Source organism: Triplophysa dalaica, chromosome 3 (assembly GCF_015846415.1).
Source record: "Triplophysa dalaica isolate WHDGS20190420 chromosome 3, ASM1584641v1, whole genome shotgun sequence".
NCBI lineage: Eukaryota > Metazoa > Chordata > Actinopteri > Cypriniformes > Nemacheilidae > Triplophysa > Triplophysa dalaica.
In genome coordinates, this window is record NC_079544.1 from 21,031,900 (window position 1) to 21,046,229 (window position 14,330).

Below are 14,330 nucleotides of genomic sequence, written 5' to 3' on the forward strand. Positions count from 1 at the left end.
CTTACAAGAACTTTATTGTCATTGTGCTAGCACAACGAAATTGCACGTTTCTTACTGAAGTGCATTAGAAACATATTGTAGATTTACTTAAAAAATATGTGCGGTATATATATACTATATACGGGTCAATGACAAATAAGAAAATATCAGGTGGTGCGACCATATATTAATTTAAAATAATATACATTTAATGTATTTAGCACTGAGTATTTTTCCCCTCATATATAAGAAATTTAACATAAAATCACACTCTAAAAAAAGGCTGGGTTAAAACAACCCAATTTGGGTTATTTTGGTAACCCAACGTTGGGTCAAATATGGACAAACCCAGCGTTGGGTTATTTTAACCCAGCCAGTTGGGTTATATCTTTGACCCAACATGCTGGGTTGTTTTATTTATATCAACTTTTGCTTAAAAATTACATTGCTGGTTTAAAACAAACCCGAAATGTTTAAAAATAATAATAACAAAATCACAGAGAAATACTCGAGGCATCAGTAAGAATCAAAAGTTTTATTAAGGATCAAAATGCAAGACAAAAGGAATTCATAAAAACATGCAATATGTTATGCTCAATGAACAATAAAATGGCATATAAAACACTTTGATGAAATGTATGTTAATACATATTTAAGGAAAATTAACTTCAATAAATTACATTAGTTTAGATTTTAACATATACATTTAACAAGGTTATTAAAGTTATTAAAGTAAATATAAATAGTTAGACAACTTAACACTTCAAAAATGTATATACAGTTAACAAAGTGGCACGAGTAAAATGCTTTAGGGCAATTCCAGCGTTATGGATGCGACATAAAAACACTATAAAAAGTATTTTACTAAACCCTTGTTGATAGAACCGCATTTATATGATAAAATATTAGTCTATGCACAAGTTTTCTATAAAAAAAGAAATAAACAAGCGTTATGGATGTGACAAAGGGACACCGTAACTTTCCTCTTCATATAAACTCACAAAACATTTTAAATAGTGTTAGTTCTTTCGGTTTCAGCACTGCTTAACCTAAAATATCCACGGAGCAGTCTTACTAAAGAGGATTCTTTTCCAAGGAGTTTGTAGACAACAGTGTGGCGTGCACTTTTGGAAGTGGATGTTCAGCAGGAGGGTTTCTTTATCAATTTGTTCATCTATAAAGAGAAAAAGAGACAAGAAAAGAGACAAGAGAAGAATGTAAGGAAACTGGCCTACCCAGAGCACAATGGATTATAATAAACATATAAAGAAGTACATTAACATTTTACCTAAATAATGTTTACCTTTAAGCCTGTTATGAAAACATCCAAGTTCCAGTTGACATTCTCTTGAATAGAATGATCCATTAATATTAGCTGTTATTCTGCATCCTGTCAGTGGGGGAAAAAAGAAGAGTGGGATATAGTACAGAAAGTGAAATACAGTGTTAAAAAATAATATTATAAACGTTAACACAACTCTTAACTAATTCGACACACTCGGGAATAAGTAGAAGTCTAAAAAGAGCAACAATTGTTCGTCTCATATACCCAAAATTAATTATATCGCATTGTTAACCACTAACATTACAAGAGCGGCTACTCCCGAGGCAATGGCCGAGATAGAGCTGCTCTCCACGGAGACACGACTGCTGACAGCCTGATGCTCACACCTCCGACAGCGTCTTAACAAATTCTCAAAGAGGCGTTATGTTTATATATAAATATCACGTATGTGTGTTCTTAACAACTACATTCTCGTCTAAAAGACTATTTAAACTAAGTTCCCTCACCGAACATTAGCGGTATTTAAAATAAAAAAATTGCTGGATGTTTGCTTTTTACACGACGCTCTCTCGTGTCAACCTTAAACTAATATCAAGATGCGTAAGTTACTGAACTAAATGACTCACACGAGTCAGAAATTTCAAAGGGAAATGTTGACCAAAAATGAAGTTTAAATGACTAAAAAGCTGTAAGAACAACGTGGGCATAACGTTACAGACTAGCTATACAAAGCTAACGAAGCTAGATTGTAACGTTACTTTCAAACCTAATGCGAACAGCCGAATTTTGCATACTTTTGCATTTTTATTGTACAGTAATAGTTTTATACATTAAAAACTCGTAAAACATACCTTTTATTCTCCGAATAACAGCTTTTCGAGATGAGGTGGACCAAAATGCCCGCGAAGGTAGAGTTTGTCTGATGCGTAGAGGAGTGGGAGGGGTTAACTCTCTCAACTGTCACTCAATTGGACCCGACTGCTAACCCAGCGTTTGGGTTACTCAAAAAATGACCCAACACTAAGAAAATAACCCAACAAAATGACCCAACAGGCTCAACCCAGCTGTTGGGTTAAACAAATAACCCAGCATTTTTTAGAGTGCATGCCAAAATATTTTATTAAGAATTTTATTGAGAAAATTAACATTTATTTCTCAGTTTTGTTCTCTGTTTGTATGTTCGGACGGTCGCACCACCTGACATTTTTGGTCTTTCAAACACCAAAACTCAAAAAATCTATTGAATTTCAATAAAATGAAAAGGGTTTCTCATAAAGGACATATTGTAGATCCATTTGATATATGACATGTATTTATTCAAATTCTTTTTAGGAAAATAATGAATTTGGACACAAAAAATACATGTCACGTCATTGACCCATATATAAAATATAACACAATACACTATTGTATAGTATTGTGTGTGTGTGTGTACATATAAGTAATGTATATAGCATGTTAATAGAGATATTGCACACAGCTATTGTTGTTATTTTAAAGCTAGTTTTGCCTTATTTGACATAATTTTAAGTCGTCTTGTGACCCTCTGGTTAAGAAACTGATCGCAACTAAATTATTATATTGAATTATTGAAGAGCCATTTCGCTTGACCAACAGAACAATTTGTTTGCAAAGTGAACATCAACGCTAATGTGCCGACAAACACAAATCCTCAAACCGCAAGCCAAAGGCTTAGGATAACTCAAATGTCCCCTCTGCATTAAAACTAAATGGACTGTGCATTTGTACAGGCTGAACTGTGTTTCTGAGTGACAGATCATCTCCTGATCTTATAAAGAGCAAGAAAGTGAAGGTGGTGTGAAAGAGAGAGAAGCGAGGGTCCCGACCCGCAACCTAACCAATACTAGCATTTACACAGACAAATTGGAAAGAGCGGCGACATGCATTATACATTAGTAACCGTAGTGACACACCTGTTGGACTAATGGGATGAGAGATTGTATTTACCCAGCATGCCTCTCAAGAGCTCTCATTGATGTGTGAGTGACACTGATTGGTTTACACACTACTAAAATGCGATATCGTTCAGTGGTTTAGTTATGTCAGTATGTGGGAATAACCATGTTTCTTAATCAGATTTTTGCGCAACGATTATATTAAGATAACTCTAAAATAGTGCTGATAAAAGCTCTATCACATTCTTATCGAATATCCTTCAGAATCAAGTTGTAAACAATACACTCGCAAAAAGGAAAATCAACTATATATGATGCAAATACACAATCAATGAAAATATCCATAACTCACTAGATTTGTAATGGGACGTTTTGTGTGTCAAATACCACTCACCTGTTCTTCAGGTCTGGCCTGTAGGTGACAAACCGCTCGACAGTAAAGCCTACACAATCACTGCCGCCACATGTTATATAAACATCACTTCAATCTGTACCTGTGTAAGAACCCACTGAACTCATTTGCCTTTATTAAAGCGCTTGTCTAGTGAAGGTTCTACTCACTGATTGTACGAAAATTACAGTCCTCATTGATTGCACTCAAGTGTGCGCATTGTGTCACAATCTTTATTCTCAATACAATCAAAGTACCGCTCGCAAAGTAATGTTGCTCATGCCAATTGGGCTTCATTTAGACTTTTTTTGGCATCATTTAGACTTCAGTTAATGGTAATTTCAAAAACGTACATTTCGTTATTATTCACTCATCCTTTTTAATCCCCCAGCGGTTTACTTTCTTCTTCATAAAGAAAACACAGAAATATAAAAAATGGTTTCTGGGCAACACCAGCTTTCCTGTAGCTCAGTGGTTACAGTAAATATAAAAACGTACACTGTGACCATCTTTTCTAAGGCTTCAAACAAAGGATCCAAAAAGATGACAAATAAACTGAAATAACTCTTGCAGGATATTTGATATTATCTGGAAAATATTGCGCAAATTGCATGGAGTTGATATAAGCAGGAATCAAAATACTCAAAAGACTAATTCAATTTGTTATTTTGATTCAAACAACAATCAAATAAAATTGGAGATTCTCATATTGCTAAACACAAAATGAAAAACAGGACAAACATAGTTATTATATTAAAATAAACTGCATCATCAAACACATTTAAAAAAAACTAAGTCTGAACTCGAACTTTAAAAATATATTAAGACTGAGCCTTCCTGAACAATGAAAGTCTTCAGATATTTGAATGACATGAGGGTGAGTAAATTATTGTTTTTTTTAATGCATTTGCCAGAAGCTTCTATCCAAAACGACTTAGTGTTTTCAAGGTGTGCTGTATATTGCGTTGCATTGCATTTAGAAACTACGGAATTCCTTTTAGAACTATAGAGTCTTTACAGTAAGGAAGCCTTTGCCCATATGTGACCCTGGACAACAAAAGGAGTCTTATGGGTCAATTTTTCGAAATTGAGATTTTTACAACATCTGAAAGCTGAATAAATAGCATGTCTATTGCTGTACTAGTTGATAGAATATAACAATATCTGGCAGAGATAAAACCGTTTAAAACTCAGGAACTGAGGGTGTGAAAAAAATCAAAATATTGAGAAAATTACCTTTGAGGTTGTTAATCAGGGCCACTGTGGCAGCCTATCCACTCACAAAAATAAAGTTTTTATATATTTAAGGCAGGAAATTTACACAATATATTCCTGGAACATGATCTTTCCTTACTATCTAAGAAAAAATTATCATTTTGACCCATACAATGAATTTTTGTCTTATGCTAAAGATAAGAAAGTTTTGTAAATAAATAGACTGTGTCCTATTTAATTTGCATTTCTTTGCTCCCTATCAGCTGCTTAATCGTGCTGCACTCAAAACCCACCTCCATCCCCATCTCCTCCATTTCTTCCAGTATCTGTTGGATCATTTAATTTAATCCTGTTATGCATCATGAACTGTTCTGGTTCCCCAGGTGGGAGGAAATGTATTGCTGCACTCCCGCTCTGTCCATGCAAGGCTTCATGGATGGGTGGAGAGTTTGGCCCGAACAGTTTCCTTCCGCCAACCTTAAAAATATGTGGTTGTAAAATATTTGACGACAGTGGTCCTGACAGAATAACATTTAAATATAAATTGCATTGAGTTTGAGCGTAATTTACACCTCCTCAAACTCATTTTCTCTGTTACTAATTCCAATTTATTAGTGTGGTATTTTAATGCATAAAACCTGCCGTAAGCATGTTTATGTATCTCCATGAAGCAGTGACTTCTATAACGTAATTGCCATATAATCTAATTTTCTTCTTATTTAGTGCATGGTATTAAGAACTAATTGGCATGGAAGAACACTAATGGGGAGAATCTGAAATGAGCTAATTAAACCGATAATATATTTAAAGACTCACTAGCAAGTGTTTACACAATGATAAGAAGAGAGGAGAGGAGAAAGAGGAGAGCAGAAGAGGAAAACAGACAAAATACGTAGATGGAAAATGGAAACTATGGCCTGACATTAGGTAAAAATGCTATAAAACTTTGTTTTTGTTTCACTTTTTAGATAAAAACTAAAAACACAAACCAAAATAAAAAAGGGGGCTGTCAAAAAATGAATTGGGATTAATCATATGCATAATCTATGCATATTCGTTTTGTATTTTTAAACACATACTCCCATGCATGTATACAAATGAATGTCTAAACCGCTGGCAACAAAAGTGAGTACACCCCTTAGTGAAATTGGGCATAATTAGCCATTTTCCCTCACCGGCAGGGCCAGGTGGTCGTGAAGCCCCAGTGCCCGCGGAAGAAGGCGGCCCATGACTGGATGGAGGAAATGGGAGCTGTCCTTACATCACTGATTGACAATTGATATAAGTGGTTGATTATAACATAACAAGAAACTATTGGAAACTCTTCCAGACTGACATAATTCCCTGTCCAATCAAAATCACTTTACAGTTTGTGCCATCACGTCGGGAAACGCCTCTTTGCGTAATGTTTTCACATTTTGAGAATACGAAGTATACCGCTTGGCTCGCTGGTGTTCGAAAAAGTGTTAGTGGTGCACAAAAAGGAGAAATATAAATTTCAAATGTTACATTTGAACAGCAGCTACAGTTACAGCAGATGAAAAGGAAAGTAATGGTACGGTGCACTATGAAATATTTGCGCCGGCTCTTACATTAGACATCACATCTGATCGGTAACAAATGCGAGGGAGAAAAGCGCTCCTTCTCAAAGTTATAATTTATTAAGTCTCATTTGCGGTCATCAGAAAGACTGAGCCATTTAACATGGATGTCCATGGAATAAGACATGCGGAGAAGCATGGATTTTAATGATATCATTTTCTGCTCAGCTAAAGTTCAAAAGAAGACTCTTTAAGGGTACGACCATATTTGAAGTATGTATTGGAAAATACTCATTAAGGAAGTATGATTGCAAATGGTTTTGTTGATTTTGGAAACTTGTTTGTTTGAAGTTCATATCTGGAGTTAATGTTAATGGGTTTTTTAAATAGCCTGGAGAGTTTAGTATGCAAACTTGTGCTTAAATACATTGAAATTAAATATAAGTTTTAAACGTAAAATTTAATTATAATAACAGAAAATTATATAAAATGATTAGAAAATAGACTATATTAAATAAATATAAAATGAAACTTAAATAGTAGAAAATTTGATAAAATAATTACAAAATTCGATATATTAATACGTTATAAACACATTGAAGACACTGTGGTGTTACAGCCTGCATAGAAAACATCTCAGCTTGGAAGAAAGAGCATCACCTACCAACACTGAACTACCCATATTTCTGGCACATCCCGCCATGCAACACGATCTCACCGTCCAACTAGGCAATACCACAATCACTCCTTCCAAAACAGTGAGGCACCTCTGCGTCATATTTGATGAACAGCAGCCTTCAAGGATCCCATTGCAAAGACAACACGGTCATGCCGATATGCCTAATTCAACATTAGGAAGGTTAGACCCTTTCTCAATGAGCATGCAGAACAACTCCTTCTCCAGGCCCTAGTAATCTCAAGGTTGGAACACTGCAATGGTCTCCTTGCTGGTCTTCCTGGAAAGGCTAGATACAAGCACGGATTTCATTCTGGCCGCGTTTCTGTTGCAGCTCTCGGTCTTCTGCAAATCTTCTGCTTAGTGTGAGCAACGGGAGATGGTGAGAAAGCAGCACATTCTGCGTTTTCCACAAGTTTTAGTTGTTTATAACCCCTAAACAATTCACACCTTCCGCAAGCATTTCTTAATTTCTTCCATGAAGTTGTAGGAACATGTCCCACCTGTCACACCCGCAAATTATGCCTATGACCAGAATACAAAGCAATAACAATCAGTTCCATACACTGGTAATATATTTTCTGATGTACATAGTTGATGAGATACTGACCAACCCTGCACTGAAATCTTGATCACAAAAAGATACTCTGATACCAGGTTAAAGGGATACTTGACACAAACATGACAATTCTGTCATCATTTACTCACTTTCGAGTTGTTCCAAATCTGTATAAATGTCACAGAGAAAGATATTCGAAAGAGTGCTTATAACAAAACAGATTTTGCCCCCAATTGACTACCACAGTAGAAAAGAAAATACAATGGTAGTCAAAAATGGCTCCAGAACTGTTTGCTGTTTTAAAGTTTTGCTTTTGCTGTTCAAGTAATTTTTCATATGATTCGAGTCAATGGAGTACAAAATCTATATGGTTGTAAGCAATTGTCCAAATATCTTTCTCTGTATTCATTAGAACGAAGACATTTATACAGAATTGGAACAACTCAAAGGTGTGTAATTATGACAGCATTTTATTTTTTGGGTGAAGTACCCTTTAACTAGAGCTCTTTCATGTTTCTAAAGGAATACAACAATCAAATATGCAGAAAAATTAAATCAAGCACAAAACATGGCCACATCTCCAGCAGAGGATGTATTATAAATTCTAGAAAGACGGATTTGTTTGGCTTTGTAATTCAGGTCGGTCTTAACTTTTTTGCTAAGTGTTTTATTAAGCTGGGGAGTTGAATTCAGAGGTGCTGCTGTGAACTCCGACATCTATCTGTGGGTGTGCAGACAATTAGCATATTTTTTAATTAAATACCCACATGCAAGTTTTTGCACTTTTCCGAGCAGGTCATTTAGAATCTGCGTGACTAATTAAAAACAAAAATGAATGAAGAAAAATGTCTTACCTTTTGTTTTTTAATTCTTGCCTTCCGAGTGTCATTTTGGTTAAGGATGGGGGTGGAGACAATCCCGTGTACCCATCTCTCTAATTAGCTTTAGTGCTTGAGCGAGAAAATAATTGAGACCCTGCGCCAAGAAAAATGACAGGTTGAATGACATACCAGAAAATAACACAACTTGCAACGCACTGTATATTTAGGAGAAAAGACAAGTGCTGTTGGATCGAATTCAAAGTGATGCGAGCGGGCCAAAAGCTTTCATTTATACTCAGACAATAACAAATAAACAAAGCGTGCGCCTTAATGCCACAACTGCTCTATGATGAGATATCTGAAAATAAAGGCATGAAGGATGTTAGTTTCTTTAAAATCAGTGCTTTGGGTCTGATGTGACAACAGAATCCAATTTATTTACCAGTCCCTTAGTAATACCTAGAAGACAAAACAATTACGTACAGTGGAATATTTCATTTGTTGATTACATGACTTGACAGTTGGGAACATTGCAACAAGAAACCGTAACATGTCATGACAAAGACGTTCACTTGTTAATGCTTTGCTCTCTATAAGCACATAGACATTATATAATCATTATCTTTCTGTGCAATGCTTTTTAATACATATTACAATTTCATGAGGGACTTCAATTCTTGGCGACATGTAATCAATAATGTATTGATTCAGGCTAAATAATGAATAGAACAGTGAGAGATGGATCATTAGGAAGACTGAGAAAACGGTCAGATTTCCTATCAATAAATAATGAGTTTAGAGATCATTATCCAACATTTCACAAAGATGGATTAAACACACCCAAAACCACAATGATGTCTTAATGCAGCTGTCTTCCCGGCTGAAATCACGTCAAAGAGAAAACTAGGCTGATATGATGAGGTATTACTGAAAGACACTATAATGACACTCCATTCTCCCAATGAGGCTTTCGATAGTTTCAATAGTAAGAGAAGAGTCACACCGCGGTCAAATAAATGAAGGTGTAGGGGTCACTTGACTGATTTTTTTTATGATCTTATAAACGTCTACCTAAAAGGATGTCTGAATGATTGAAATTTGTTGTAAAAAATATAACTGTACCGACGTGTTAAATTATTTAAACATTGATACAATTTAATTTTATATTGTTAACATTATTACTACTACATTTATAAATATATATTTATATTTTTAATATCTACTTTAAAACAACATTGGAATTCTTTATCCCTTTTGCTTATTCAAATTCAGGAAATAACGTGGACTTTAAAACCTATTCTCTATTCTATTCTGAATGGTGCGCAAGCTTATTAAACAGCTGAGTGCAGTGAACACAAGACTGTGATTTCAGAGATATTTTTTCAATACTGGAGAACAGTAAACCCGAAAAAGTTGGCAATACTCAAACATTTTTGAGTTTTAGAGGTTAAGTAAGCTGAACTTTCAAATTTGGATTACTGTTAAGTTATAGTTCTTAGCAAATCTTAGCAAGTGCGACTTAAGTATTTAATTCATCCTTTTTATGAAATTAAGTAGACAGAACTTACACAAATAAGTAAACCAAATTAGATTTTTTTTGTTTAAAAAGTAAATTCTTTGTGTTTCTTTACTTTACATATTTCTTAATCTTAAAATGCATAAATCTAACACCTTGACTTGTGCAACCCAAAATGAGCAGGAAGAAACTGGCATTAGCACAGTTACTGCTCACTGGTAACATAACAGGTGAATCATAGCTTCGCAGAGCTTAAGCACATACACCACACTGGTAGACCAACAAAACTGAAAAATATCTCACACTCATCTAAATATCTGAGAGAAGCGAACATTTAACACTATCAAGTCTTTAACTTTACTAAAAAAATATAAAGGAATCATATTTTTTAATTTACTCTCCTAATGCAGTCTGATGCAAAGCATGCTGAGAATAGGAAATCCTTCTTGACCAATTGTGTTGAATTAACGAGTTTAAATTAAGTAAATTGAACAAGGAGCTAATCCATTTTTTGAGTATTAATAAAAACTTCAAGTAAATCAAAAATAATCATTATGTTTACTCAAAAGTACAAAATATTTTAAATATTTAAGTATAAGTTTTTTATAAAATTAAGTTTACATTACTTAATCTGTTTGATTATTGAACATTTGGGTTTACAGTGAGTGTTTCCTGCCTTCCTCTTTATTGTACAAGTCAGCAATCAGTAACACACAGAACTATTCATTATTTGCTTTCAGTTTACTGTTTGTTTCTCAGACTTTCCATTGAGATCTCTCCTGCTCTACTATCTCCATCAAACTAAAAGATGCCTATTAAATCACAAATAGCTCTGTCCCGCTGCAGGGGTAACACGCCTCTGCACATCAGCCACTAGCTGGCTAAACAGCAGGTATGTCTGTACCTTAGCACGGTAATAGCTTATCTCACCCTGATAAAGAGTCTATCCCGAGACACTCAAACCCCCCTGTGGGCGAAGATGCTGGCATGCGGCCCCCAGCTGAGAATGAGGGTCTCAGCGCGCAGGATGGGCCAGTGGGCCCATCATGCTAGTTGGCTGGTTGGCTGTCATGTGGTTGGAAAGCTTGTCTAGCTAAGCGTTCCAAATTCTCTCTCGGACCCCTGTGGGTGTCGGGCTCTCACGGGGTGACATCTGTCCGATGCTGATACGCCTTGTACAGGTGGCCCCTGGAGGGTGCCAGTATACCTTCTCCTTTCCACAGAGGAAAGAAAGAATTGGCTAACATTTGTGGTCAAAACACTCTTGAAAGATGCACATGAACAATTCTGAGTTGCTTACATTAATTATGCATTTAATGAGACGAGCCTAATTCAAGTAATTCACGTGACACGTAACTAATCGTAACTCATTTTAGGCTTGAATGGAACCTTTGACCTGCAGTTTCTTGAGAATAAAGTGCTTTTACTTTTCTAAACAATTTACATCTAAAAATCTAATAAATGTACTTTCAATGATTCACCTAAGTCATACATATATAGAAGAATATTAGAGCAAGCTAGGAGACTGCAAAGTCAATTTTTACAGAGCTTTTGACACTCAGCTGCCATGTCTGCAACGCATCTGGGCAGCACTTTTCTCACAATAAGACCACAGCATTTGAATGGGGGAAGGCAGATCGCTTGCCAAATTGCTGGCAAAAATAACAATTAAATAGCATCAAAAATTAAACTTTACATGAACTGTACAATAACTTTTTTTAAGCTTTAAATGCACAAAGAATAAACTTTATAGAGGTTGCTTCAGCTACTGCGCTTCACACAGGTTGGCAAGCCCAACGTGAGCTCCGCCTCAAAGAATCTTCTGGTTTTATTGGTTGACGATTGGCTCTTTTATTAGTGAAAAGAAGTGCATACATTTTTTCTTCAAATTCAAAGTAATGGCAAACATCTTGTTAGTACAATCGAGCAAAAATGAAGAAGCCAAATTGTCATTTAATTTCTTAAACAACTGAATTTTATCAAAATCAAACCAGTTCTTCCAACAGCAATGTGAAAGACAGACAGCTCTCAGGACACATTAACAACCAACCCATGGATGCATCATTCACTATTCTAAAGAAAGTGCAAAAATCTAGTCCAAAACTTTTTGCCTTTTTACCCTCTATAGCTGAAAAACATCTTGGCCAGAACATTTCAGCATTGATACTGCAAAGTGACCTACTAAAGATGATCTCCAGTCCTAATAAACTCACTGAAGAGTTGATTTAAATGTGTTGCAAATCGGACAGTAGATACTTAGACAGAGGGTGAACACCACTTCCACTGTATTTCTAATAATGATCTTGACCTTTATTCATACAGCAGCGTCCTCACCTAAAGATTTGTCATTTTTGCCAGTGTGTTGTCAGAAAGGGATAAAATATACCCAACGTTCCACAGATAGCTTCCATTTGTCTTTTTCTATCTTCTTCCTGTGCTTATTTATCAAACTCGTGCCATAAGAAAGATGGATCGTATTAGTCCTCGTCCCTGGACTCCTATCACATTAGCAGCATCACACGGCATGAGAAAATGTCCACAATGGCAGGTCATAATCATAAGCTATCTTGTACAACATCTGAGTGTCCTGATTACATCGGCCGGGCGGTCGCTCGCCAGAACTAAATGGCTAAAATGCATCATTGGGTTCAGTGAACTGCCATCCTGCACATTGAGCTGATATTTTAATTATGAACGCACTCGTTGGGCGTGTTGTTCTGTAACACGGTTAGTGTTTCTTCGTGGCAGAGGGTTAATGTGGCTGAAATTGACGTGGTGAACCCGAGGGCACCGGCGAGCGTGACTGAGTGTGCGGCGAGTCCTGAAGATGTGAAGATCTCCATGCGGCCCCTGAGATCACAAGTCAACATGACATTTCCGGGCCTGTTAAGCCTATCAAAGAGAGCATGGAGGATTATAGGATGAGCAGACACCCAAACTGACAAAAATAAACATGATACAAACCGTCACAAATAGGAGCAGTTCAATGACATACTCAAACAAGTCTCAGGCACTCAGTTCTGGGATATGAATCGTTGCTCTCTCAACAAAATGCAGAGCTGTGAAGCTATGTAAACGTTTTAAAGCTTTTTAAAAAAAAATAGTAAAAAATATGAATTATTTTAGATAGCGCCTATAATTTAAATGACTTACACAGCAACAACAATGTTTAGACAAAAACTGAGGCTGACCTATGTTGTCATAACATCCAATGAAGTTTATTAATGTTATTAAATGTAATAAGAATATTTTTTGCATATCTCTTACTGTTTATATACACGGTTCTAATTAAACTGGTTTTAAAAGCCATGTCAACATTTTACATTACTTCAACTTCTAAAAATATTAAATAAGCAATTTCAACTTACAACTAAAAGAACTCACAACTGGCTAAGATTTAAAATAGTAAGATGAATGAATGAATAAAGCCATATATGCAAAGGTTTATATAATGTTCAGAAATTTGTTCCAAATTTGTCTATTTATACATCACTCTTTTATATATGTATATCCTGATTGTTGCATTTCCTGTAAAGTTGCATTGCATCAATGCACTTTGTGAAAAACTAGGCAGATTTTTTTTATTATAAAAATGAATATAATGTTTGAACTTAAAAAAAAATTCAGCATTACATAACAAAACTAGGAGATACGTGCATATTTGACATTCAACATATACAGAATTATAAGCCTTTTTTTCAGCTCTAATGCAAAATACTGGGAAATTGTATGTACCTGTTCTGTGGCAGTAACTCATCAAATTATAAAAATCATCAAATAATTAAAATTGTAATCTGGTAGATATCTACATGTGTCGCTAAGTCAAGGGCAGTTTCTGCATGTTAAAAAGTTAACTCGGGTGCCTGGATCACAGTGGTTATGCTACACAGCCAGATTACTGCATCCTTCACAACCTAAAAAGGATAACCATCTTGCAAGATAAAGAACTGAAGCATGCAAACTACACCCAGCACCCAGTTTATGTGTGCTTGTGCCATAATCTAATTAGCATAATTCCTTAAGTGAACCAGGTGTTAAAACAGTACAGACAGCATTCTTGTGCTTTCCTGTAGCTCAACCATGCGTCAGGGGTACCATTCCCAGTCTTCCAAATGCATAAATAAACAACTTTCAGATAGCACAATTCAAAAGAATTTCTCAAAATCTTTGTTAGACTCTTACTTGACATTATTATAAGGCAGGTTGGTTCAAATGAAGTCAAATGAGTCATTTGATAAAATAACACTCTGGGGTACATTGCGTCTGGTTTTGTCCGCACCTCTTGCTTCGCGTGCCAATCTAGTTTGGTTGTTAATTATTTGAGCATTGGTGTAATCAGCAGCTAATCAGAGAAGTGGAGAGATTGTTAAAGCTAATTATAATAATGACAGTATAGCAGCAGTGTCAACAGTGCCTTGCTGTAATGGCGGT

General features: G+C 35.6%; 1 long non-coding RNA gene across 1 annotated transcript; it reads right to left on the reverse strand.

Moving 5' to 3' along the window:
• Positions 1-578: 578 nt before the first annotated feature.
• LOC130418255 (uncharacterized) lies at positions 579-2,291 on the reverse strand. The gene is made up of 3 exons (XR_008906310.1): positions 2,116-2,291; positions 1,283-1,369; positions 579-1,153 (listed from the first exon to the last, which is right to left on the reverse strand). It is a non-coding gene; the product is annotated as an uncharacterized LOC130418255 (long non-coding RNA).
• Between the last annotated feature and the right edge of the window lie 12,039 nt (positions 2,292-14,330).